This window comes from Halichoerus grypus, chromosome 4 (assembly GCF_964656455.1).
Source record: "Halichoerus grypus chromosome 4, mHalGry1.hap1.1, whole genome shotgun sequence".
Classification (NCBI taxonomy): Eukaryota; Metazoa; Chordata; class Mammalia; order Carnivora; family Phocidae; genus Halichoerus; species Halichoerus grypus.
The window spans coordinates 93,731,259-93,755,932 of NC_135715.1; the positions used below are offsets into that span (position 1 = coordinate 93,731,259).

The 24,674-nt window shown below is 38.5% G+C and overlaps 1 protein-coding gene across 4 annotated transcripts in view; it reads right to left on the minus strand.

Moving 5' to 3' along the window:
* The window catches only part of PTPN4 (protein tyrosine phosphatase non-receptor type 4), a 229,593-nt gene extending 207,861 nt beyond the window's left edge, over positions 1-21,732 (minus strand). For 3 of the 4 annotated variants that reach the window (XM_078070673.1, XM_078070674.1, XM_078070670.1), the window contains exon 1: positions 21,290-21,732. The gene's annotated coding sequence lies outside the window, so the exon portion shown is untranslated. Of the gene's footprint in view, positions 1-21,009; positions 21,117-21,289 lie in introns of all 4 variants that reach the window. The other variant, XM_078070671.1, reaches the window with a different exon arrangement.
* Positions 21,733-24,674: the final 2,942 nt, after the last annotated feature.

Below are 24,674 nucleotides of genomic sequence, written 5' to 3' on the forward strand. Positions count from 1 at the left end.
CCAGAAGTGGGGGTTCATATAGTAGCTCTATTTTTAATTTTTTGAAAAACCTCTATTCTGTACACTCCCAATAGTGCACTAGGGTTCCCTTTTCTCCACATTCCTGCCAATACTTGTTATCTCTTCTCTTTTTGGAAACAGCCATTCTAACACATGTGAGGTGATACCTCATTGTAGCTTTGATTTCTATTTCCCTGATGATTGGTGATGTTGAGCATCTTTTCATATACCTGCTCATTTGTATGTCTCCTTGGGAAAAAATGTCTATTCAGGTCTTCTGTCCATTTTTAAATTGGAAAGTTCTCTGCTACTGAGTTCCTTATAGATTTTGAATATGAAGCCCTTATCTGATTGTGTGTAAATATTTTCTCCCATGCTATAGGTTAACTCTTCATTCTGTTGATTGTTTCTTTTACTGTGTAGAAGCTTCTTAGTTTGATGTAGTCTCTCTTGTTTATTTTTGCTTTCACTGCTTGAACTTTTGGTGTCAAAAACCAAAGAACTGTCGCCATGACAAACATCAAAGGTTTTTCCCTATGTTGTCTTCTAGAGGTTATGGCTTCAATCCTTACAATTAAGTCTTTAATCCACTTAATTTTTGTGGGTGGTATAAAACAGGGTTCAAGTTCATTCTTTTGCATGTGAATATCCAGTTTTCCCAACACTATTTATTGAAAAAACTATCCTTAAAAAAAAAAAAAAAGAAAGAAAAAACTATCCTTTCCCCACTGAGTATTCTTGACTCGCTTGTCAAATATTAGTTAACTATATGCATAGGTTTATTTCTGGACTCTCAATTATATTCTATTGGCCTATGTGTTTGTTTCTATGCCAGAACCACACTGTTTTGATCACTATGACTTTGCAATATAGTCTGAAATCAGGAAGTGTAATGTCTCCAACTTTGTTCTTTCTCAAGATTGTTTTGGCTATTTGGGGTCTTTTCTGATTCCATAAAAATCTTAAGATTATTTTTGCTATTTCTGTGAAAAACAACATTGCAATTTTGAAAGGGATTACACCAAACCCATAGATGGCGTTGGCAGTATGAACATTTTAACAACATTAATTCTTCTGATCCATGAATACAAAATATTTTTCCATTTATTTGTGTCCTCTTCAATTTATTTCATCAATGTCTTCAAGTTTTCAGTGGACCGATCCTTCACCTCCTTGATTAAATTTATTCCTAAATATTTTATTTATTCCTAAGTTTTTGATGCTATTATAAATAGGAATCTTTATTTCTTCTTCAAATATTTTATTGTAAGTGTAGAGAAATGCAACTAATTGTTGCATGTTGATTTTATATCCTGAATTACAAGTGGACTGAAAATCAATAGCAGAATTTTATTGCTTTGTTTTGCTTAGCATAGACTATTCTTTCTAACCTCTCCCAACAGCTTCCCAAGTCATGTTTATAAATCAATATTCAAATGGAATCCTACTGCAAAAAATGAATGAATGGAAATGAGTGCAAATGAATAGGCAAGCAACAAAAATCAAGCACCCATTTGGCCAATTATTAAGCTCTCAAAACGTAAATACGTAAATATTTCTGTTACTCTGCTGCACTCATGTGGAATTTTGCAAGAAAAGGCTTCATAGCCTAAGGCAAAGGTCTCATTCTTTTCTATCAACAACTGCTGTTATACTACTAAACCTGATAAACCACAGTTTCACCATAAACTTTAACATTCTAATTCTGTTACTTTCTAGCTCTGATCTACCTTGGAACAGTCACTACATCTTTCTGAGCCCCAATTTCTTCATCTGTAAAAAGATAAAAACCTTGTGTGATCTACAATCTGCACTGTCCTATATAGCAGCCATGCTACATAGAACAACTAAACACTTGAAATGTGGCTCATCTAACTAACAATTTTTTAAATTAAGTTAAATTTAAATGGCCACATTTAGCTAGTGGCTGACCTACTGGGCAGCGCAGGACTAAATGATCTTTAAGTTTCCCTCCAGTTCTAAAATTCAGTAATTTTTTAAAATTGCCTTTCTCCTTAAAATGGAATAAATTAACTGTAAGTCAAGTAGATAACACAACCACACAAGGGGGGGGGGGGACATCCTAGTAACTACTGAACATTACAATATTCTTGATTAGGGTTGACAAAATTTTTTTTTCTTTTCTTTTTTTTTTTTAAACATTTTATTTATTTGGGATGTCTGGGTTGCTCAGTCAGTTAAGCGTCTGCCTTGGGCTCAGGACATCATCCCAAAGTCCTGGGATTGAGCCCCACATCGGGCTCCTTGCTCAGCGGGGAGCCTGCTTCTCCCTCTGCCTGCTGCTCCCCCTGCTTGTGCATGCTCTCTCTCTCTCTGGGACAGAAAACATTTTCAGTGTTACAGGTGAAATGATCTCAGTCACAACTATTCAACTCTACCTTTGTAGCATGAAAAGAGCCATAAACTATGTAAACAAATGACTGTGGCTGTGTTCCAATAAAACTATGGATACTGGGGCGCCTGGGTGTCTCAGATGGTTAAGCAACTGCCTTTGGCTCAGGTCATGATCCCAGGGTCCTGGGATCAAGCCCCGTGTCAGGCTCCCTGCTCAGCAGGGAGTCTACTTCTCCCTCTCCCTCTGCCTCTCCTCCCCCTTGTGCTTTCTCTCTCTCTCAAGTGAATGAATAAAATCTTTTAAAAAGAAAAACTATGGGGGCGCCTGGGTGGCTCAGTCAGTTAAGCATCTGCCTTTGGCTCAGATCATGATCCCAGAGTCCTGGGATTGAGCTCAAGTTAGGCTCTCTGCTCAGCGGGGAGTCTGCTTCTCTCTCTCCCTCTCCCCCTGGCTTGTGCTCTTTCTTTCTCTTGATCTCTCTCAAATAAATAATTAAAATCTAAAAAAAAAAAAAAACACCTATGGTTACTGAAGTTCAGATTTCATATAATTTTCAAAACTCAATAATGTTATGAAATATTATTCTTTTAACTTTTTCCCAACTATTTAAAAATGTAAAAGTCAGCCTTGGTTCATGGGCTATACAAAAACAGGTGGCAGGTTAGATTTGACCAGTAGACTACAGTTTGCTGACACTGGCTCATGACGATATACCTACAACAGCACGTAATCTGAGGACAAATCAAAAGAAATGTAAAAAATAACCTTGAATTTTACTTAGTAAGTTTGCTGCCTGCAAGTCATCTTGTTGTAGCATTCTGAACCTATCTTGTGTGTATTCTATTACTGAACAAATGAATAAATACATTAATCTTATTGGGAGCCAGAGGTCCCACTATAGGAGACAGGAGGTCAGATATGGCATGGGAGAAGGTCCTGGTACTGGGACTAGAATTAGAGATATTGATAGGATTTCATTTTAAATATATACATATTTGCTATCTCCATCAACTATTAGAACCTAGAAGCAAAAATACTTCACTAACAATTAACATATGTAATGCCCTATATACTTTCCACACTAAAAGGAAATTTTCAGGACTCCTTGGGAAAAATATATATAATATATATATATAAAACTGAATGGGCCACGGCTCAGGTCATGATCCTGGAGTCCCTGGATCGAGTCCCGCATCGGGCTCCCTGCTCGGCAGGGAGTCTGCTTCTCCCTCTGACCCTACCCCTCTCATGTGCTTGCTCTCTCATTCTCTCTCTCTCAAATAAATAAATAAAAAAATCTTTAAAAAAAAAAAAAAAAAAAAAAAAACTGAATGGGCCAGATTCTCTTTGGACAGAGCTATGAAAACTATGAACTATAAAACTGATACCCCATGGAAGGAAAAAAAAATCAAATATAGCAACAGTTTTGCTCTAAAATTTAGCTCACTATATTTAAAACACCAAACAATATTTACATAGTAATTATTATGCAATAGTTTATACAAGAAGCTTCTTATTTAAGAAACCGTATACAACCACAAAGATGTATCCCAAATAATCACATACAAATCAATTACTTGAAACATCAATGCATAGCACTGGGCCTGCACACTGATTTACTGATGGACAGGCAACATTTTCCAAATGTCCTCTATTCAACTGTTACTGACCCACTAAAAATGCTGAATTACAATGTCAAAATAAATTTGAAATTCATTCTAAACTATAAACACTAAATATAATTTGAACCACTCTTCTAAATTTATCTGAGGCTTTTCTTTTCTTTTTTTTTTTTGCTATTTAATCTTTTATGTCTCATTATTTCCTATTTATATATTACAGCATTTAAAGTACCATGTGACTCCGTGTGTGTGTGTGTGTGTGTGTGTGTGTGTGTGTGTGTGAGAGAGAGAGAGAGAGAGAGAGAGAGAGAGAGAGAGAGATACAGACACCTGGACCCACATAGGCCCACAAAGAGGTCCCTAATCCTGTGCTTTCAATACACCTGTTTATTCATGTAAACATGTCAACAGCTCCTAGTTGCCAGATACAGTACTAGATGCTAGAGATAGAAATATGTATTCACCTAGATCTCCTCCCTCAGTGAGCTCACAGTCTAGTTGGGGAAAGAGACTTTAAACAATCCAGTAAAATAATATACTAAAATAGATATAAACAAATGGTTTTAGTGAGTCAAAAAACTACTCTCTTTCTCCTGTCTGTAGCCCATGACCTAAGCACTAGAAACAACTTGGCAGCCGCTAGTTCTTTCCCACTCTCTCCCTCCCCACTTTCTAAATGTCTGTTCTTTAGTCCCCTGCATATGACACACCAACAATAAAGTTAACCTTTCATACAATAAACAACAATAAAGTTAATCTTTCATAATGAAAATATTCTTTTTTTTTCTTGTCCAAAAAGGGCCAGCCACGTAGTGTTTTCTTCAACAAAAATTATTTTATTAGTTAGGGGTTTAGCGTTGAGCATTTTTTAGACCAAAAAAAAAACAAAAAAGAACGCTAGCCTCTAGAATTTTCACTCTTGTTTAGAAAGCAACTGTTTCATATAAGCAGAGTTTTCTCTGTACCTAAACACAAACAATAGAGCTTACAGCACCTAAATGTTTAATGAAATGTTTCAAACTGTTGGTTGAGACTCACTGGCTATGAAATTGACTTAGTGAGTCAAAAGCAGTATTTTTTTTCAACAAAAGAGAATACAGCTGAATCTTGAACAACACGGGTTTGACTGACTGGGTCCACTCACATGCAGATTTTTTTCGATAAACAATACAATGCTGTAAATGTATTTTCTCTTCCTTATGATTTTGTTAATAACATCTTCTTTTCTCTAGCTTACTTTATTGTAGGAATACAGTATATAAATCATAGAACACACAAAATATGTGTTAAGTGACTTTATCGGTAAAGCTTCTGGTCAACAGTAGGCTATAAGCAGTTACGTTTTTAGGGAGTCAAAAGCTATACATGGATTTTTGACTACACAGGGGTCAGCACTTCCTAACCCCATGTTGTTCAAGGTCAACTGTAGAACAGGAGCTATCAAGGGGACACCTGGGTGGCTCAGTCATTTAAGTGTCTGCCTTTGGCTCAGGTCATGATCCCAGGGTCCTGGGATCAGGCCCCACATTGGGCTCCCTGCTAAGCTCCAGGCTGCAGCGGGGAGCCTACTTCTCCCTCTCCCTCTGCCTGCCGCTCCCCCTGCTTGTGCTCTCTCTATCTCTCTCTGTCAAATGAATAAAATCTTAAAAAAAAAAAAAAGAAGCTATCAAGAGAATGATATAAAAGGTATCTCTTAACGTGGGGTAAAGTCTAAATAGTGGGAAAGCCACTAACTTTACATCTGCTCATAATACTATCTTATTTCCTCACGAGTCCTTATATCTGTTGAAGTAACTGATTGTCAGTCTTTCACAAATAAAGTCAGATTAAAAGAAGAGAGAGGGTTCTGCAAAGGGGCCAAAACTATAAAAATACAAACTATTAGCATACATGGAAATAATACTTCTGAATAGTAAGAAAATGGGCTCAGTAATCAGACTGTTTTAAGGTTCAAATGCTCACTACCTTTATGACCTTGGATAGTTACTAAACCACTCTGTGCCTCGGTTTCCTCATATGAGTTGCTAAGAGCATTAAGTGAGATAATACATAAGAAGTCCTTAGCACAGCGCCTGACACTTAAAAGCACCTACTAAATGTTAGCCATTATTATCATCATCACAGGGTACTACCTCTCTAAATATTCAAAACTGACTTTAGGAAAAATTTGGAAATACTTACTATGCTTTTATCAAACTATTCTAGTTACACCAGAATTAAAACAAAGTACTGATTATTAAAAGCCTCATAAACCAGAGAATGTCCAAGGAACACCAATAATACAGTTGGATGGAGGACAACTCATCAGGAGAATAGTAACAATTAAACCTGGAAAGATATGTGGGACTAGAATGTGGAAGAGTTTGCACTAATTTGGGCAATAGTGGCATAGGCCAGGGATCAGTAAACTATGGCCCACAGGCCAAATCTGTTCACTATTTGCCTTTGGGCCATGAATGAAGAATGGTTTTTACAGGGGCACTTGGTTGGCTCAGTCAGTAGAGAATGTGACTCTTGATTTCGGGGTTGTGAATTCGAGCCCCATGTTGGGTGTAGAGATTATGCCACTTAAGTGAAATGTTATCCCATAAAAAAGAATTCCATTCTTCTCATTGGTAAACCAATACAACAACAACAACAACAAAAAGTCTACCATTACTGCTATATTTTGGTTTCATTAATAAAAATCTATGAAAAAAAATTTTAAAAGCCTCAATTCATTTGTCTGTATGTTAGACAATTAGATAAATGTTCCTCCTTATTTTCCTCTAACCCTTTCCTTGTTCAACATTATCTACCAAATGTCTCAAAATGTGCCAGATAAGGAGAAGCAATACAAATATATGGACATATTAAACAAGACAGAAGCCCCTGTCTTTATGGAGCTTCCATTCTAATAAGTAAAGAAAAAAATTTAAGGTGGTGAGCAGGGAATGTGGAAATAGGGATGCAATTTTAAAAAGGATATTCAGGAAAAGCATGACTGAGAATTACATTTTCGGGCAGACTTGAAGTAAAAGTGAGCCATGGGGATACTTTGCCTGGAACACTTGGGAGAAAGGTATTCTACGCAGAGAGAAGAACAAGGAGAAAAGACTGAAGTGTGAGCATATCTGGGGTGTTCCAGGAATAGCAAAGAGGCCAGTGCCACCTTGAGAAAAGTGAACAAGAGTGGTCAGAGATGAGGTCAGAGACAGCAGCACCCACAGATCATGTTGGGCCTTGTTGGCGATGGTAAAAACTTCAGCCTTTAAAATAAGACTGGAAGCCCACTTTGGGCATAGGAGCATGGCCATCTCCCTTACACTATAAGGAGATGAGTTTTCAACTCAACAGCATTTTCTACTAATATGTTAGATACAAAAAACTTAGAATATGTCACAAGTGGCTACTGTGCTAACAGAACCAGTTAGCATCTATAATATTGTAAACTGGTAAGAAAAAAACATTACGACCCTAGCAGATTAATGAACAAAAAACTTGAAGAATGTATGCAACAAGAAATGAAATTAGTAAATACACATGAAAAAAGGTTCAACTACATTACCACTAAAAAGAAATTGAAAATAAAACAAAGTACCATTTATTACCCATTGCTAGGGAAGGAAACTGGTGGTAGTGCAAATTGGTTCAGGTCTACAATCCTGTATCTGAAACCACTGGTTTGAAAACAGTTCTGAATTTCAGAATATTTGGATTATAGAGACATGATACCGTAAAATGCCTCGTATTAAGTAAGATTCGTGGTTGGGTCTAGGATAACACTCTGTATTAACCATAATGCTATTTAAAATGTCCTTAGAGTATCTTAGGAATGTTTGATATAAGTAGAACATAAAGTATCAGTAGCCTCACATCAGTTTAGGTCAAGTTTGGCTGTCAAATTAGTTATAAAAAGTTTTATTTTTCAGGGCCTTGGGGATCTCAGAATTGCATATAACTGTTGACCTAAATAATTGTTTTGGAAATAATTATGTGAACACAGATCAAAACCCATAAAAATAGCTACACGCAAGGTGGGTCACAATATCACAATCATCTAAAAACTTTTCCAAATCACAAAACCCTAGAAATAGTAGTTTCTATAGTAAGCACAGTTAAGTGACCACAGTATGTATTAGGCTGGAAAAGGTAAGTTGGAAATGTAAATAAACCAAGTATAGAGATATTTTAAATTCCAAGGTAAATAAAACAATTTGGAAATCCTTGGAGTTGGTAAAAATATTTTACTTCCATGCACTAAGAAATAACCAAGAAGAAAAAGAACATCAACATTACTTTAAAAATATTTCCTAAATAATTTTCATCTCCTTGGAAAATTCATTCATTCTACTCACTCAAAGAATACTCTGTATTAAATTAGCACCTATTACATGCAAGGCACTGTGAATACCATGAAATATGGGAGTGAGGCTTGGAGAGGCAGACAGGGGCTGACCATGAGTTTAGATTTTATCTTACAGGCAAATGGAGAGGCAATAAAAAAATTCTGAGCAGGGTGTATGTAATGTGATCAGATGTGAATGTCCGATCACTCTGGCTACAGTGCAGAGGAGGATTAAAAAGGGCAAAACCAATGGCAGAATGTACTTTAAGGAGTCTTATTTTAAAAGTCCAAATAAGGGTGCCTGGGTGGCTCAGTTGGTTAAGCGACTGCCTTCAGCTCAGGTCATGATCCTGGAGTCCTGGGATCAAGTCCCGCATTGGGCTCCCTGCTCAGCAGGGAGTCTGCTTCTCCCTCTGACCCTCCCCTCCCTGGTGTGTGCTCTCTCTCTTTCTCTCTCAAATAAATAAATAAATAAAATCTTAAAAGTCCAAATAAGACATGATGAGCTTTTTTTTTTTTTTTTTTTTTAAAGATTTTATTCATTTATTCATGAGAGACAGAGAGAGGGAGAGAGAAACAGAGGGAGAAGCAGGCTCCCAAGGTGCAGGGAGCCCGATGCGGGACTCGATCCCAGGACCCTGGGACCATGACCTGAGCTGAAGGCAGATGCTTAACCATTTGAGCCACCCAGGTGCCCCGACATGATGAGCTTTTTAAAAAATCATCCCCCCAAATTTCAGAAGTTTTGCCCAAGCTTCATATTGCCAAACTGAAGATCAAGTGGTAATAGGGATGCAGCAAGAAAAATTAGAGAAAGGGAAACTCAGCAATAACAAGAGGCAATCTAGACAGACAGTTAAAAAACAGTATCCACAGCTATAGTAGTGGCAGCGATCCTGGCAAGCAGGGCCTATTCTGTAGAGGTCAGATAAGCAGGTGCTATCCCAGCAATCAGGAAAAACACAATAGGGAAACATGCCTAATTTCATGGCTCTTGATGAAAGGCATACAGCAGATAGCAAAGAGCTCCAGCTATAAGACTAGAATTCAGGAATTCAAAAATAGGAGACAGAAAATAGGACAGCAGCAGCAAAGATACAGATTCTGGACTCAAATTAACCTACTTTCAAAACCTAAATCTGCCATTTTCTAGCTGTGAAAGTCTAAACAACTCAGCTTTTTGAGCCTCAACTTCATCTATAGAAAGGGGATAACACTATCTATTCTACAGGGTTGCTGAGGGAATTAAATGAGATATTATATTTTAAAACACCCAGCAGAGTTCAACAAGTATTAGTTCCATCCCCTTCTCTTTTCCTTCCATTTTTCATCTAAGCTACTACAATAAGGAAGTCTTTTGCTTGGCTACAAAATCTGAAAGGCGTCTCTGACTAGGCATTATAGGACTTTAGGTACAGAAAGTAAGACAGATCACTGAAGCAAAATGCCTCATGGGAGCACTAATTCATACAGAAAAGGTGAAAGAAAATGAGTTGCACAAGTAAAAGGGCCTAAAAAACTGAAGTAGAGTAAAAGTTTAAATAATTAGAATCAGGGACGCCTGGTTGGCTCAGTCAGTTAAGCGTCTGCCTTCAGCTCGGGTCATGATTCCGGGGTCTTGGGATCGAGTCCTGCGTCAGGCTTCCTGCTCAGCAGGGAGCCTGCATCTCCCTCTGCCTGCTCTGCCTCCTGCTCTCACTGCTTGTGCTCTCTCTGACAAATAAATAAACAAATCTTTAAAAAAAAAAAAAAAGAGTAAATAATTAGAATCAGTTAGCCTAATAGCATATCCACACAAGAGAACATGTCATTATATAAAAAAAGAAAAATGGGGAGAGCTCCCTGTATATTGAAGTCAAAGGATTGCCAACATATATTTTAAATGAAAAAGCTGTAATATAAAACATTAATATAATATGTTGCCTTCTACATAGAAAGTAGGGGAAATAGTTATCTATATTTATATTTTGCTTCTATTTGCAAAAATACTGGTAAAATGTACAAAAAATAAAAGTGGTTACCTATAGAGAGCAGAGAAGGCAGGGATAGAGTAGTAATGAGACTCTCAATACATACCTTTTTATATTATTTTGAAATTTGAACCAAATAACCATATTACCATTAAAAAAGAAAATTTAAACAAAATTTTAAATACTTGAGAAGTCTCAGTTTTGTAATATATTCTGCTACACTTATTAGGACTTACCTGTACATATTTTAGCTGTATACTAACATAGTTAACCATGACTTATCTATATACATTCCTAGCAGTACAACAGATTTTAAGTTCCTCCAAAGAAAGAAGTATAATCTCCTTGAAGATAAAGATCATGTCTTATTCATTCTGTAACCCCACTGCCAAGCACAATGTCTGATGCCCACTGCCAAGCACAGTGGTTCAAATAACCACTATACAGTTTCTTTCTCTTAATCCCCATGTTAAGGTGTATGTAACCTTAAAAAAAAAAAAAAAGATATTTTTCTCGATTCTGTCCCCTATTCCACCATGACCCAAGAGATCTTCCCTCTTCCCTTTATGAACAAATTTCTAGGAGTTGTCTAGTCCACATTCATTGTATGTCTAATTTCCTCAATTTAGTTTTTCACTAAACCCTTCTATTATAACTCTTCTGCTAAGACAATGAATCTCAAACTTTAGTATATCTCAGAATAACCATAGCAGCATTTAAGCAGATTTCCTATGCAGCCACCTCCCCATTCCTCACCTGCCTTTTAATAATCTATAAGGTCTAGAAGGGCCTGGGTGGCTCATTCAGTTAAGCATCTGCTTTCAGCTCAGGTCATGATCCCAGGGTCCTGGGATCCAACCCCGCATCGGGTTCCCTTGCTCAGCAGGCAGCCTGCTTCTCCCTCTCCCCCTGCTGCTCCCCCTGCTTGTACTCTCTTCTCTCTCTCTGTCAAATAAATAAATAAAATCTTTAAAAAAGTAATCTATAAGGTCTGAAATGAAACCTGGGGAATTGATTTTTTTTTTTTTAAAGATTTATTTATTTATGAGAGAGAAGAGTGAGAGAGCCGGCGGCGGGGGGCGGGGTGTCAGAGGGAGAGAAACAATCTCAAGCAGAACTCCCCACTGAGCTCAGAGCCCAATGCGGGGCTTGATCTCAGGATGCTGAGGTCATGACCTGAGCCAAAATCAAGAGTTGGATGCTCAACAGACTGAGCCACCCAGGCGCCCCAGGAATTAATATTTTTTAATCAGTATCTCATTTAATTCTGTACAGGTAGCCTGCCTAAACACATCTGAAAACCAATCAGCTAAGATCATCAATAACTTTCCAATAGCCAAATTCAAAGCACTTTTGTTCCTCTCTCTCTCAGCATTTGATACCTCCCTGAAGCTCCTTCCTTCATGGCCCTCTACCACACAGCCACACACTCCTCTCTCACTACCATTTAGGCTTCTTCATTTCTAAGAGGCCTTAACCTTTAAATGATAACGCTTGGGGGCTCTGTGAGTGACCCAATTCCTAACTTTATACACTTTCTAAGTAGTAACAGTCATATCCACTGCTTCACCTACTACTAATATAACCCTAAATCCTGAAACTTTAAATTCCAGAGGATATAAAGTATAGGTGGAAAAAAAAAATACTTTAGCATCACACAAATCTGAATTCAAATTATTTGCTCTGCTATTTAAATGGTAACATGCTTAAAGTCACATACTTTTCTAAATTTCCACTTTGTTCTCCTTTAAAACTGAGAACACCTAACAAGGGTTTGTCCAGATTAAATGAAAAAAATAAAAAGATTAAATGAGAGAAGTTCCTTTCCCTTCCTAGCATGCCCAGAGGACCCCATGCCATAGGCCTCAGAGGTGGCAGGCAAGGGACAACTAGTCTAAAGTTGGGAGACTGGCAGATACAAGGTGACTGAGCATATAAGTAAAGATACTGAGGATAATAGAAGCCAATTTCTTACTGTGGAAAAGGATTTACAAATACAGAATGGGGGAAGACTAGAAAGAACCCTGGGGTGCTGGATTGGAATCGGATGTATCAGTGTAAACTTCTTAAATACATATAATTAGATACAGAAACAGATTCAGATGTGTACATATATATATATATTTCCTAACTGTGTCCACTCTAGAAGTGATTATACCCCAGCAAAATGACATATTAAGCATACAAATCTTGGTTTCTAGATACCACCTCTACTAAAAGAAATCAGAATTCCTTGGGAAAATGCATGATTCCAGAGCTGGGACAGAAAAAGTACAAAATGGGGGCGCCTGGGTGGCTCAGTCGTTAAGCGCCTGCCTTCGGCTCAGGTCGTGATCCCAGGGTCCTGGGATCGAGCCACGCATCGGGCTCCCTGCTCGGCGGGAAGCCTGCTTCTCCCTCTGCCACTCCCCCTGCTTGTGTTCCCTCTCTCGCTTTGTCTCTCTCTTCAAATAAATAAATAAAATCTTTAAAAAAAAAAAAGAAAAAGTACAAAATGAGTCTGAAACATCTCATGCCAGAAAGTAAAGAATGAGTCAAAGGATGGGGACGTATCAAAAAGATTGAGGAGCCCTTTTGAAGGGGGTCCCACTAGCCAAATCTAGGACAATGTGAATTTCAAAAAAAAAAAAAAAAAAGTTAAAAATAAAATCCACTGAATAGGAATAGATCCATGAGTACATACTGATATAAATAAATGAAGGAGTATATAAATGCATGGGGAAGAAGGGAGACATGTGTTTTCAGTAGAAAATCAACCAGTAAATACAGATGGCAACCTTCATAGTAGTGGCTGAATCAGGCAGAAGTCATCAGTGGTCCTAAAGACTGGTGGATGGAGGTTTGATGAGGAAAAGACTACTTGGAGCCTTAGAGCTCTTCCCACAAAGAGCTACCAATTACAAAAGTAAAAAAGATGACTTTACAGTATAGAAACCTAGTAGACATGAACATAACAACGTGTTCAGGGTAAACATCACAGTGGTGGGACAATACTGTATGCATCATAGTGATGCACTAAGAACAGCACATCATTTCTATGGTATTCCTGCCAACAACTCAGTCTGCACATGAGCAAACCACTGGATGAACCGAAGTTAAGGGACATTTTACAAGTCAAGGTCATAAAAGACAGGAAATATTGAGGAACTGTTTCAAACTGAGGAGACCAAAGAGACATTATAATTAAATGTGAGGTGTGATCCTGAACTGGATCTTAGACCAAAAAGAGAGAAACTGGTGGGATAACTGGAAAATTTTGAATGGCATCTGGGGATTTGAAGGTAGTATTGTGTCAGTGTTGATTTTCTGATTTGGTGATTATGTAAAAGACCATCCATGTTTTGGTAAAGACACACTAGATTATTTAGGAGTGATGGGCATCATGTGTGCAGCTTGCTCTCAAATGGTTCAGAAACAGTCTAATGAGATTTAAAATGGTACATTCCTCTGAAATGGCTGGAAGTAGGGATAAAAATGAGAGACCAGAAATGAGATGACTAGGTAGTTTCACTAAAATTTGAGAATCCAATAAGATATAGCAGAAAGAGAGAAAAGGTCAAAGACCAATGTTACAGTTCTTTCTTTGGGCATCTGGAAGAAAAGGCCTCCTTGAGCCCACTACAGTGAGTCACACACATGATGTTGCACACTTATCTTGTGTACACACACAATATATATGCAATATACATATATATTTTAATAAAATTATTCAAGGAAAAAATTTTTAATTAAAATAATTCAAGGGAAAAAAATGGTTGAAGGAGATTCAAGAGCTCTTTGTGCTGTATTTGCAACTTTTCTGGAGGCTTGAAATTATTTCAAAATAAATTAATTTTTAAAATTCAATAAGAACTCATGACAACCTTGGTGCATAGCAAAATGCCTGGCTCACTATATGTACTCAACAAAAATTATTGGGCTTTCCCTTTCCAGCTGCCCAAAGAAGAAATCTTACTATCATCATCAACTCTCTTCTTCTTTCTTTTATATCCAAATGGGTGTAAGTTATAGTGTTATAGTGAAACTACCTAATTAGTTTTCACTTCTAGTCCCACATCCTTATTTTCATTTCCCCATTTCCAGCTATAATCTCTCTCCTGGACCACAGCAAGAGCATCCTAACTGGTCTCTCTATGCCATTTCTAACTTCATCTTTACACATCCTTATATCCTTGCAATGAAATCATTATCTAGAAGTCAAGAGTTACCTTTCAAAACTCATATCTAATCTTATTCCATTACTTAAATACTTACAATTGCTCCCCAATGTAAATTCTGATTTCCCAAGAGGCAGACTAAACACTTGTGCAGGGCACTAGCAATGCAGCAGCACCAAAATGATATTTCACATACACACACAAAACAATGACGTAATTGCTGGGGGGAAGGGGGAGAGAAGAAAGGCAGGTTAAAAGAGGGACTTTGCATTGACCTCCTTTGTGTTTACTTTAGGATTTGGTATTGGTTATTTTTTTTTTATCACATTTGGGAATGCCAAGGGTGAGTGGGTACCATAAACTTTCCAATACTTAAGAGCCTCTAAAACAGTGCTTTTCTCATTCCTTTTCCCACCTTGGCACCAAAGAAAATATTTTTTAGCACACTGGGATAAGCTGAGACTATTTAATTAAGGTCAAAAGAAACCATCTGGGGGTCCCATTATGCCCAGGTTCAATAGGTTGATGGGTACCTTGCTCTCTGGCACATAGGTAAGCCATTCACGACACACCAGTTGGGAAGTTCTAAAGTTCTTACTGTAATTCCACACATAGTCCAAACAAGGACCCTCAAAAGGCTTCATCTTCTAAGTAATCAATATCCACATACAGGAACACAGACATCAAGACCCATCCCACAGAGACCCACATATACAAGACAACTTGCATTTCTCCAAACACACCATACATCCTTCCATACTTCTGACGTTTTGTACATGCTGTTCTCTCGACCCAGATCAATTCCAACCCATCCTCCAAGACACTGCTCAAATGCCACGTCTCATTTCCCCCAGATCTTATTACACCTGTCACTCTGAATTGTAATTGTTTGTTGACATGTGTTACCATCCTAGAATTAGAGTTCAAGGACAACAATCATGTCTTATTCACCTGTATACCACTGATCCCTATAACAGACATTCAAATATTTAATTCACATACAAATGAATGTTCACTACATCATTTCCCAATAAACCAAACTTTCCTAAATATATTAATTAAAACCATTTAGGTAAAATTAAATTAAAATTAAATTAAAACCAGGGAAAAATTTTACAATCAATTAGCATTTTTCCCCCAAAACAAGAATGCTCATTGTTCTTTAAAACAGAAATCTGGCATAGAAATACCACTGGACCATTATCCTAGTCTTACGATTTTAAACTGAGGAAACAAACTATAAGCACAGAGATATTCACTGCAGATTATAAGAGTGGAAACTTTAGTAACAACCAATGGTTAACAAAAGGTAAATGATTAAATCACCTGATTGATAAATCATCTGAATTGCTAAGCAGTTGTTTAAATTATATTCATTGTGATGGGAATGGAAAAATGAGAAAAATAATATCAGTTACCATTTATTGATCATCTCTTCTATTTAAAGAGTACTAGATACTTTATACATATTATCCTAATCCTCATGAAAATTCAAGGTCAAATATTATTATCCTAATTTCATAGACAAGGAAGTACGCTTTAATGTTATATAATTTGCCCAAAGTTTTGGCTTTTTTTTTTTTTTTTAATATTTTACTTATTTGTCAGAGAGAGAGCACAAGCAGGGGGAGCGGCGGAGGGAGAGAGAGAAGCAGGCTCCCCACTGAGCAAGGATCCGGATGCGGGACTCGATCCCAGGACCCCGGGATCACGACCCAAGCCGAACGCAGACACTAAACCAACCGAGCCACCCAGGCGTCCCAGCCAAAGTTTTTGAGACCAGATTCCAAACTACATCAACGTGACTCCAAAATCTATCATCTTTTTCCTACATTGCAATGCTTCTACTAGACAATGTCTCCAATATGTTAAACTCAAAATTGTATCTCCATCATACAACGATATTTATAAAAATATGGACAACTGCCTGGAAAGAAACAAAAATATCTATTAGAGTGGTGATTAAGGGTGAATGTTGTGACAGTATCATTCCTTTATTTATTTATTTATTTATTTTTAGTATCATTCCTTTAAATTAACAACTCTTTAAAGCAGAATTGCTGAGCAATGAACTGAACTCCTGTGGCAATAAAAAAGAACTCCCATTTTAAATTTTTTAAAATTTTTATTAAGGACACAGAATAGGTAACATGTAAAAACTTAAGAAGGATGTACTCAACTAACTATATTTAAACAATCATATATTAACCCCAGGGTGCTTATTACTAGGATTCAAAACTGATGTTTATAAACTGGATTAAGCAGCATTTTCCAGAATAAAAAGGTGAATTTTGAGGAAGACTTAAGGAAGCACAGGGACTGGAGACAGGAATGTTTAAACTGAGGAAACAAGGGCAGAGGAAAAAACAAGAATATTTTCTTTTTAAGCAAGAATGAGAAACAAGGTTAGTGAGATGAAGTTGGTGGAAAGCCTTCAAGGCCAAGCCGATTAAGTTTGAAATTAATTTGATAAGTAACAGGGAATTGTAATAGACACATTCTTAAATGGGAAGCATGCTGAAATATGGTCTTTAAACATTCAAACTTTGTTTCAAGGTAAAGTACTGTCTTTGGTTAAACAATGTTCAATAATGGGGGCGGGGGGAATATTCCATCTTCCTTTATGTGTGCTTTACACACACTCTTCTGGAAAAGAAAACTGAATAAACAAAAACATTTACATAAGGGGTGAGTATTTTGGGAAGAGGGGCCCTTTCAGATCTTTCAGATATAGTAAATACCACTGTACATTTTAATATTTCGAATACTAAATACCACTGTACACTTTAATAAGAATCCCAGAACTCTAGAGCAAGAAGGGACGCTGGAGATAATCTTAGAGTGACAACCTCTTTATTTTCACAATGGATTAAATTGAGGCTCAAGAACTAAATAATTTGCCTAAACTTGTGGAAGATTCAATACTAAAACTCAGATTTTCTAGGCAGCAAGATCTAAAGCTATGCTACCCAATATTATAGCTACTAGCAACATCTGGTTATTTAAATTTAAACTGGTTAAAATTAAATACAATTTTAGGGGCGCCGGGGTGGCTCAGTCGTTAAGCGTCTGCCTTCGGCTTCAGGTCATGATCCCAGACTCCTGGGATCAAGCCCTGCATCGGGCTCTCTGCTCAGTGGAAAGCCTGCTTCTCCCTCTTCCACTCCCCCTGCTTGTGTTCCCTCTCTTGCTATGTCTCTGTCAAATAAATTTAAAAATAAAAATCTTAAAAAAAAAAAAAATTAGGGGCGTGTGGGTGGCTCAGTCATTAAGTGTCTGCCTTCGGCTCAGGTCATGATCCCAGGGTCCTGGGATTGAGCCCCACATCAGGCTCCCTGCTCCGCCGGAAGCCTGCTTCTCCCTCTCCCCTCTCCCACTCCCCCTTCTTGTGTTCCTGCTCTCGCTCTCCCTTTCTCTCTTTTCAAATAAATAAATAAAATCTTAAAAAAAAAAAAAAATTACATAAAATTTTAAATTCAGTTCCTCAGGCATGATAGTCACATTCAAGTGATCCATGCCACACATGATTAATGGCTACCATACCTGACAGTGCAGAAAAAGAGTATTTCCATCACTGTAGAAAGTTTAATTGGACAGCATAATCTACAGAATAAGCTTCAGAGTCAGACAGACCTAGTTTTAATTCTACTTATTCACAGTGTGATCCTAGACTAGTTATTTAATTTCTCTTTGACCCCATTTGGGGGGGGAGGGGAGGAAGCAGGGAATAAATAATACCTACCTCACAAAGTGTACTTGATGATTATGTGGGATAACATGAAAAGCCCCTTTACATTGTCGGGCACATAACAGACAATTAACACTTCCCTTTGGATACTTTTTTTCTTTCTATTCCTCTATATAACATCTTTATTAAAAGATACAAACACAAGAACACCCCAATGAATATCTTCCCCTCAAGATAATCCACAGTACCTAATTTTCAATCTGTTCCTACCAATTTTTTCAAATATTTGCATCTTTCTTCCAGTGTTGCTCCTTAGGAATAATGAAATGAAGAATGAAGGTAGGGGGAAATGCCTCTAGTGAAGTGGAAGAGAATGTAATAAATTTCCCCTCTTATTTCCCATCTTATTTTAAATAATGACTATACTGACTGATCATGCAAAGAAAAAGAAATAAATTACACTGTCCCTCAATACTGCACTTCCGCACCAATAAAGAAGATTCTACAGTACTTCTACATTACGTTCCTTCTCACCACCTGTACTACTAATTGAATATTAAATGAAGAAATAACACCTTCCTCTTATTGATACTTTCCTGGTAAAGAGTAATAAAGAGGATTTCCAGAATGTTAAACCAATCTTTACTAGCTTAATCTAGTAAACTGACAAATTTAATAAATCTAGACTACAGCACATAAAAAACTTCACAAGATGCATGCTATTACACAGAAAAACAACAAAATTCAACTCAGTTTGTAGCCAGTGATTTTCTGCCAACACTAAATTTTATGTAGGAGCAACAACTCATGTTTCGCCACATCAAGTTAAATAGACCTGCCATTTCTCATGAGGTCACCAATTTTACACTCCTAAAAACTAACATAAAGAATTAACATTCACGTTTAGACATCCACCAAACAAGACTTCCACATATTTTTTAAAGCTTTCTTGTTGCTTAAAACTGACCATATTAACTCCCAAAGGGCGGTCCCCTCAATGTCTCCTTGAAATTCATATGGCATTCTCTTACCTTGGTCCTTAAAGATAATTTACTCAAAAACATGACCAACCATCCCCCTTAAAGAGTCCAGAACAAGTCAAATAAATGCTAAAGAGATAACACTGCATATTATACTGTCACTTTACAACTCTAATTAATTTTATTAGATAAAACTAAAATATTTTGAATATACAAATCAGAGATTAACAATATTCTATGGAGGGGGGTCATATAATTTTTTTTTTAAATGAAAAATTAAAAAAAACTTTCATTACTATCCTACATAAAGTATACATTTAAAAAAAGTTAGGCTTCTATGCCTCAACTGATGAAATCTAATTTGTGAGTCTATAATTTTTTAAAGTCCTTCAATAATAATGAAGTGTACACTGGTCACATTAGAATAGGTCAAATGAATTTTCCTGAGGCTGCATTCTAAGTACATCTGACCCAGAAAGTATTTTTAGCAAGTGTGTTCAATCAATGCTGGTTTTATGCCTAGCTTAAATTAGAAATTGGGTGTCACAAATTTAAAGTAACCAAGTTAGTAGGGACATTTAAAAGATACTCAGAACATAAGAAAAAACCACGAGTTTGGAACAATTCGATACCCACAGCCCAAAAGCTAAGCAGGTTAGGAAACAGGCAATAAGAAAGTCACATCCTCTTCATTACTACTTTTCAGTAACATGTGATTTTCTAACTTAATAAACTTTAACCTACTCACTATTAATAAAAACTACAAAATAGTGATGGCTCCTAGTGTTTTTTTTTTAATCTCTTGCCAAATGTTTAAAACAGATTAGCTAAATCATAAATATTCCATGTCCTAAAAAACCATGTTTTTCTTATTAAACCAAACCACTCAGGAACATGATATTGGACCATGTGTGTATGTCAGTGAAAAACGGTAACAAAGATATGTGTGTCATTAAAGTAAAACAAAACAGAGAAATGGACATAAAAATAGCTTCTGTGGTAACTGGAGCATAAATTTATTCTGACAAAAAATGGTGGGGTCCACAAAAGATTGCACTCTTATTGTGAGTCAGTAAAGAAGTTCTATACAAACTTTTGCTTACGAAAAATCTTTTGAAAAAAAATCTATAGGTTGAATTTATATTCATCAAATTCAAGATCTAACCGATATATCTACCTCTATTCCAATAAGCACACTTCGGACTCTGAACAACCATTTATTTTAAGGTCAGTTCCTCCTCCCTTAAAAAAATGAAAAATAATTGTTCTCTCTGGCATGTTAAGGTTCGAAAACCAGGATGAAAAAATATCCGGGCTTTTACTGTTCCATAGTCTTTTTACTCAAATCCTCTTTTACAAGTCGGATATATTGGCTTTTGGGTGGTTTTTTTTTTTTTCCCCCTCCATAAACATGTGTTAAGCTGTACTGTTTCAACCAGACCCAAGATTTGGTCACATAAACCCAATATTACTCCAACTCTGATTTAAAAGCAGTTGGTATATTGCAGATATACAGGTTCCCCTGGAACAAGCGCTTGAAAATCCTACAAAATCGTTCTTGTCCATAGCGGTGTCACTATATAAGGCAACCCTAGATATAAAAGCCTCCCATTCCAAATTTCGCAGAAACACCGATACATATATCTGTGCATTTGTAAACTGTTCCATTTTAAGGAAACGCTGGGAAATGCATCGGTACGTCTACTTAGCTACATCTCAACTTTTTTGGCCCAACTACAGTATATACCGGTAGAATCATAAGCAGCTTAAAACTTCAATGGAACGGACAATCAGCCCAGGCAGCATATGCAAGAAGCACTCATATGAGCCAATTAAAAAAAAGAAAAAGAAAAAAGAAAAAAAGGAATCCTATCAACAATGGAAAACTCAGAAGATTCTAAAATCGTACCTAGAGTTTAGGTCCTGTGGAACCTTCCATCTCCGCACCGATTCCATCCCTTCTCCCTTCGCTCACCCATAACATATTCCAGCTATAAGCCCCAGGAGCTGCGAGAGCTGAGGTCCCGGAAAGAAAGGGGGGCGGGGGGGAACAAGCATCATTTTTCTCCTTCTCTTAAATCAACCTTGTGCCTCCGACTAGCCCTACCTGGCTCGCCTCCCACACCCAGGTAACAGCCTCGCGCACCGCGCAGGGCCGAGAGGCCGGCCGGGACCCCAGAGCCTCTTACCTTCGTAGCACAGCCGCGTCCCCTCGGCTGGAGAAGAAAAGCCTCGAGGCCCGGGCGCGCCGGGGGGAAGCGCGTCCGCCGCGCCGCTCCCGGGGGCTCCCTCAGCGCTCCCCTAGCAGCCGCCGCCGCAGCGGCCGCGCCACGGCCCCGAGCCGCCAGCACCACCTCATACTGCGGGGCTGCCGCGGGCCGGCGCCGCCGGGGAGGCGGGAGGGAGGCGGGCGGCCGGCGCGCTCTCCCACCTCCCTGCGGGGATGAGATAATCCACACCCCCCAAAGTGCCGTGGGGGAGGGGAGCCCCTGGGCGGGGGGGCCTGGCCCCAAACCTCCGACCCTCCCGCCAAAGCCAAGTCTCTCCTGTCCCCGGCTCAGGCCCCGAATTCAGCCCCTGGGGACCCAGGAGTCCTGAGAACAATGTGGGGGGGCCGCGAGGAGCGGAAAAGCGCGCAGCGCGGCGTGAGCAGGCGGGTAATCCTGGGCAGCGTTTGTGTGTGAGTGCAAGAGGAGCTCAATCTACCCACTCCTTGTCCTCCTCCTCTTCCTCCTCCTCCTCCTCCGTCTCCTCCTCCTCCGTCTCCTCCTCCTCCCTCAAGCACACCCCGTCTCCCAGGCCACAGCATAGCAACCGAACATGGCGGCTGCGCAGACGCCGCCACTCAGCGGCCAGGAGCGGCGGTGGCCGCAACTGGAGGCGATCTCGCGAGAGGCGAGCCCAAAATCCTCCCTGCTAGCGCCGGCTGGAAAGGTTGCACCAGCGCGGGCGCGGGGGGACACGCAGGTGCGATGGAGGCCGGACCTGGGTAGGTTGGGAAGGGAGGGCTGGGAGGAGGGGCGGAGCGCTGTGGCCCCGCCCCATGGCCCAGCCTCGATTGGTTACTTGAACTGCGACCCCTGCTGGACCTACTGACCTAAGGGACTCGACCGAGGGGCCGAAACCTGTTTTAAAGGGGAAAACCAGACCTCTTGGCCCCAAGTCGTCCCAACCTCAATGCTAATAGAGGATACAGGTTTTAGGATGCAGTTTTGAATCATTTCCTCTTCTAAATATAGACACTAAAACAAAGAACAATGTTATTTTATAAAACAAACGTCTGGGTGCCTTCTGTGTGCCAAGAATGGTGTGCTTTTAAAAAATTGAATGAATTCATTCTAATAATGCATATGAATTTGGTGTTGTCACGCCAGGGTTTTTAGCCAGGTGCATTCATATTTTACTGATGATACAAACTCATTGTGATAAGACTGATGCCTATGGGCTGGGTGATCTCAGCTTAAATGATGGGAGGAGGGATTTGGGGACAGGCACACCTCTTTTTGCGATCCTTTTTATCAGTGCCCGCTCCTGTAGCCTGGTCCCTTCTTGCTCTTCCTTGCTCTTAGCTTCAGTACCCCACCAGGGCCGAATTCATACAAGTATCACTTTTTCTCCAAGCCAACAAAATGCCTATTTAATTAATCATGGCTGGTTTTTACAAGGTGAAATCTTGCAAATTTATACAAATCTGTGAAAGGCAGAGATTTCTACTGACTCCCTTCTCCTTCGCTCAATTTTTCCATTTTAAAAAGACAGCTTGTCAGTCCATATTTTTCCTGCTTTACCTCTTTGGATTACTTTCCTTCCCAGAGCTTAGTTCCAGCGAGTACTCATTCATCCTTCCCTAATATGCTTTCTGGCCTCTAGCTCTCCATTTTTCCATACCTTTGTTCATGCTATTTCCCCTAATAAAATGCTCTTCACTCCATCTCCACCTATCAACCTCCAATCATCCTCCAACCAAAGATCATGTGGTACTTCCACCATAGGTAAGAATTCCTTCCCCCTCTGACATTTATAGTTCTTGGTTTATATACCTCCCTTTTTTTCTTTTTCTTTTCTTTTCTTTTTTTTTAATATATACGATACTTAGCCCTGTGTGGATCTTATTGCCACTACTACCTGGTAAACGGTTGAGGGCAATCGTCTTTGTATCTGACTTGTAATATAAATACAGCTGGAGTCTCAACATTGGAGAGGCTGGAGGGGACACCCTTTGTTTTGGGAAACTGCACAGGATGAGCCCTTTAGATAAACAAATGTAAGCCTCATATCCATCTACTATTCTTTAGGAAAACTATGAAGTCACTTTTTAGAAATTCATAAAAAAAATCTCACGGCTATCATTTATCTGGGGGGAGGGGCGGATAAACACTCCCAACGACCAAAAAAAAAAAATTGATATATAATTCACATACCATAAAATTCATCCTTTTAAAGTGTACAGTTCAGTGCTTTTTTAGTATATTTGCAAAGTTGTGCAGTCATCACCACTATCCACTTCTAGAACATCATTAGCCCAAAAAACTCTCCTACCCATTAGCAGTCACTCTCCACTCCCTCCTCCCCCAACTGACAACCACTAATTTACTTTCTGTCTTTATAGATTTGCCTACTCTGGACGTTTCATATAAATGGAATCATATATACTGTAAATTAACTACAAAAATATATACATTTTTGCTCTTCTTTAAATTATAATCTTTCAAAACTAATATATGCCTATTCTAGATCATTTTGATGACCACCTTGTAACCAAACACTGCCACTTGATTTTGTATTTGGCACCAAGGACTGTAACTTTAATTTTCTTGGGCAAATGAGGAAAAAAATAGAATACTTCTTGTGGAAATGACAGCATTCTGGCTAAGTGAAGATCAAGCATCCGCATGGCACACCGTACAAAAGTTTCACAGAAATTCAAACAGAAAAGAATGTCGGATAATTAAGTTGATTATAAGCATGCCCTTAAAAACCCATACCATAGAAATGAGTTCCGTATTCTCATCACAAGGGACACTTTAATTTCAGCAAAACAATGTCATCTACTACATTACATGCATAATATTAATTGAATTTTTAATTTTGTTAGTTTAATTTGCAAAATTGTTTTAATTTGTAAGTGTAGAAAAGCTGTGAGAAGGACTTTATGCCTAATCTTGTGTTTACACATGATTAAAAACATAATTTAAATAATTTAATTTTACATTTGAGAGTTAACAAGATTTTTCTTTTCATTTAAAAAGTAGCCCCCCAAAAATAAAAATTAAAAAAATGGCCCCAAACATTGCTAGGTATTGGCAAACACTGCTATTGACTGTGATTTTTTTTCCTTTGTCTGCAGCCTGCCCTTGGCTGTACTTCAGGAGAGTAAGAGCAAGGGTTGTGTCCATGCTTGGAGGGTGTTGGCAGGAGAGGACTGGCCTTTTTGCACTGTGTGGTTAACATTAGGACCTCTTCTAACCCTGGGTAGCCACAGCCAAGAAGGAATAGGCATTTGTTCTAGCCTGTGCAGCCAAGCCATGCTGCTTGGGCCTTGGCAGGGACCTCTGGCAGCCACAATGCAACAGA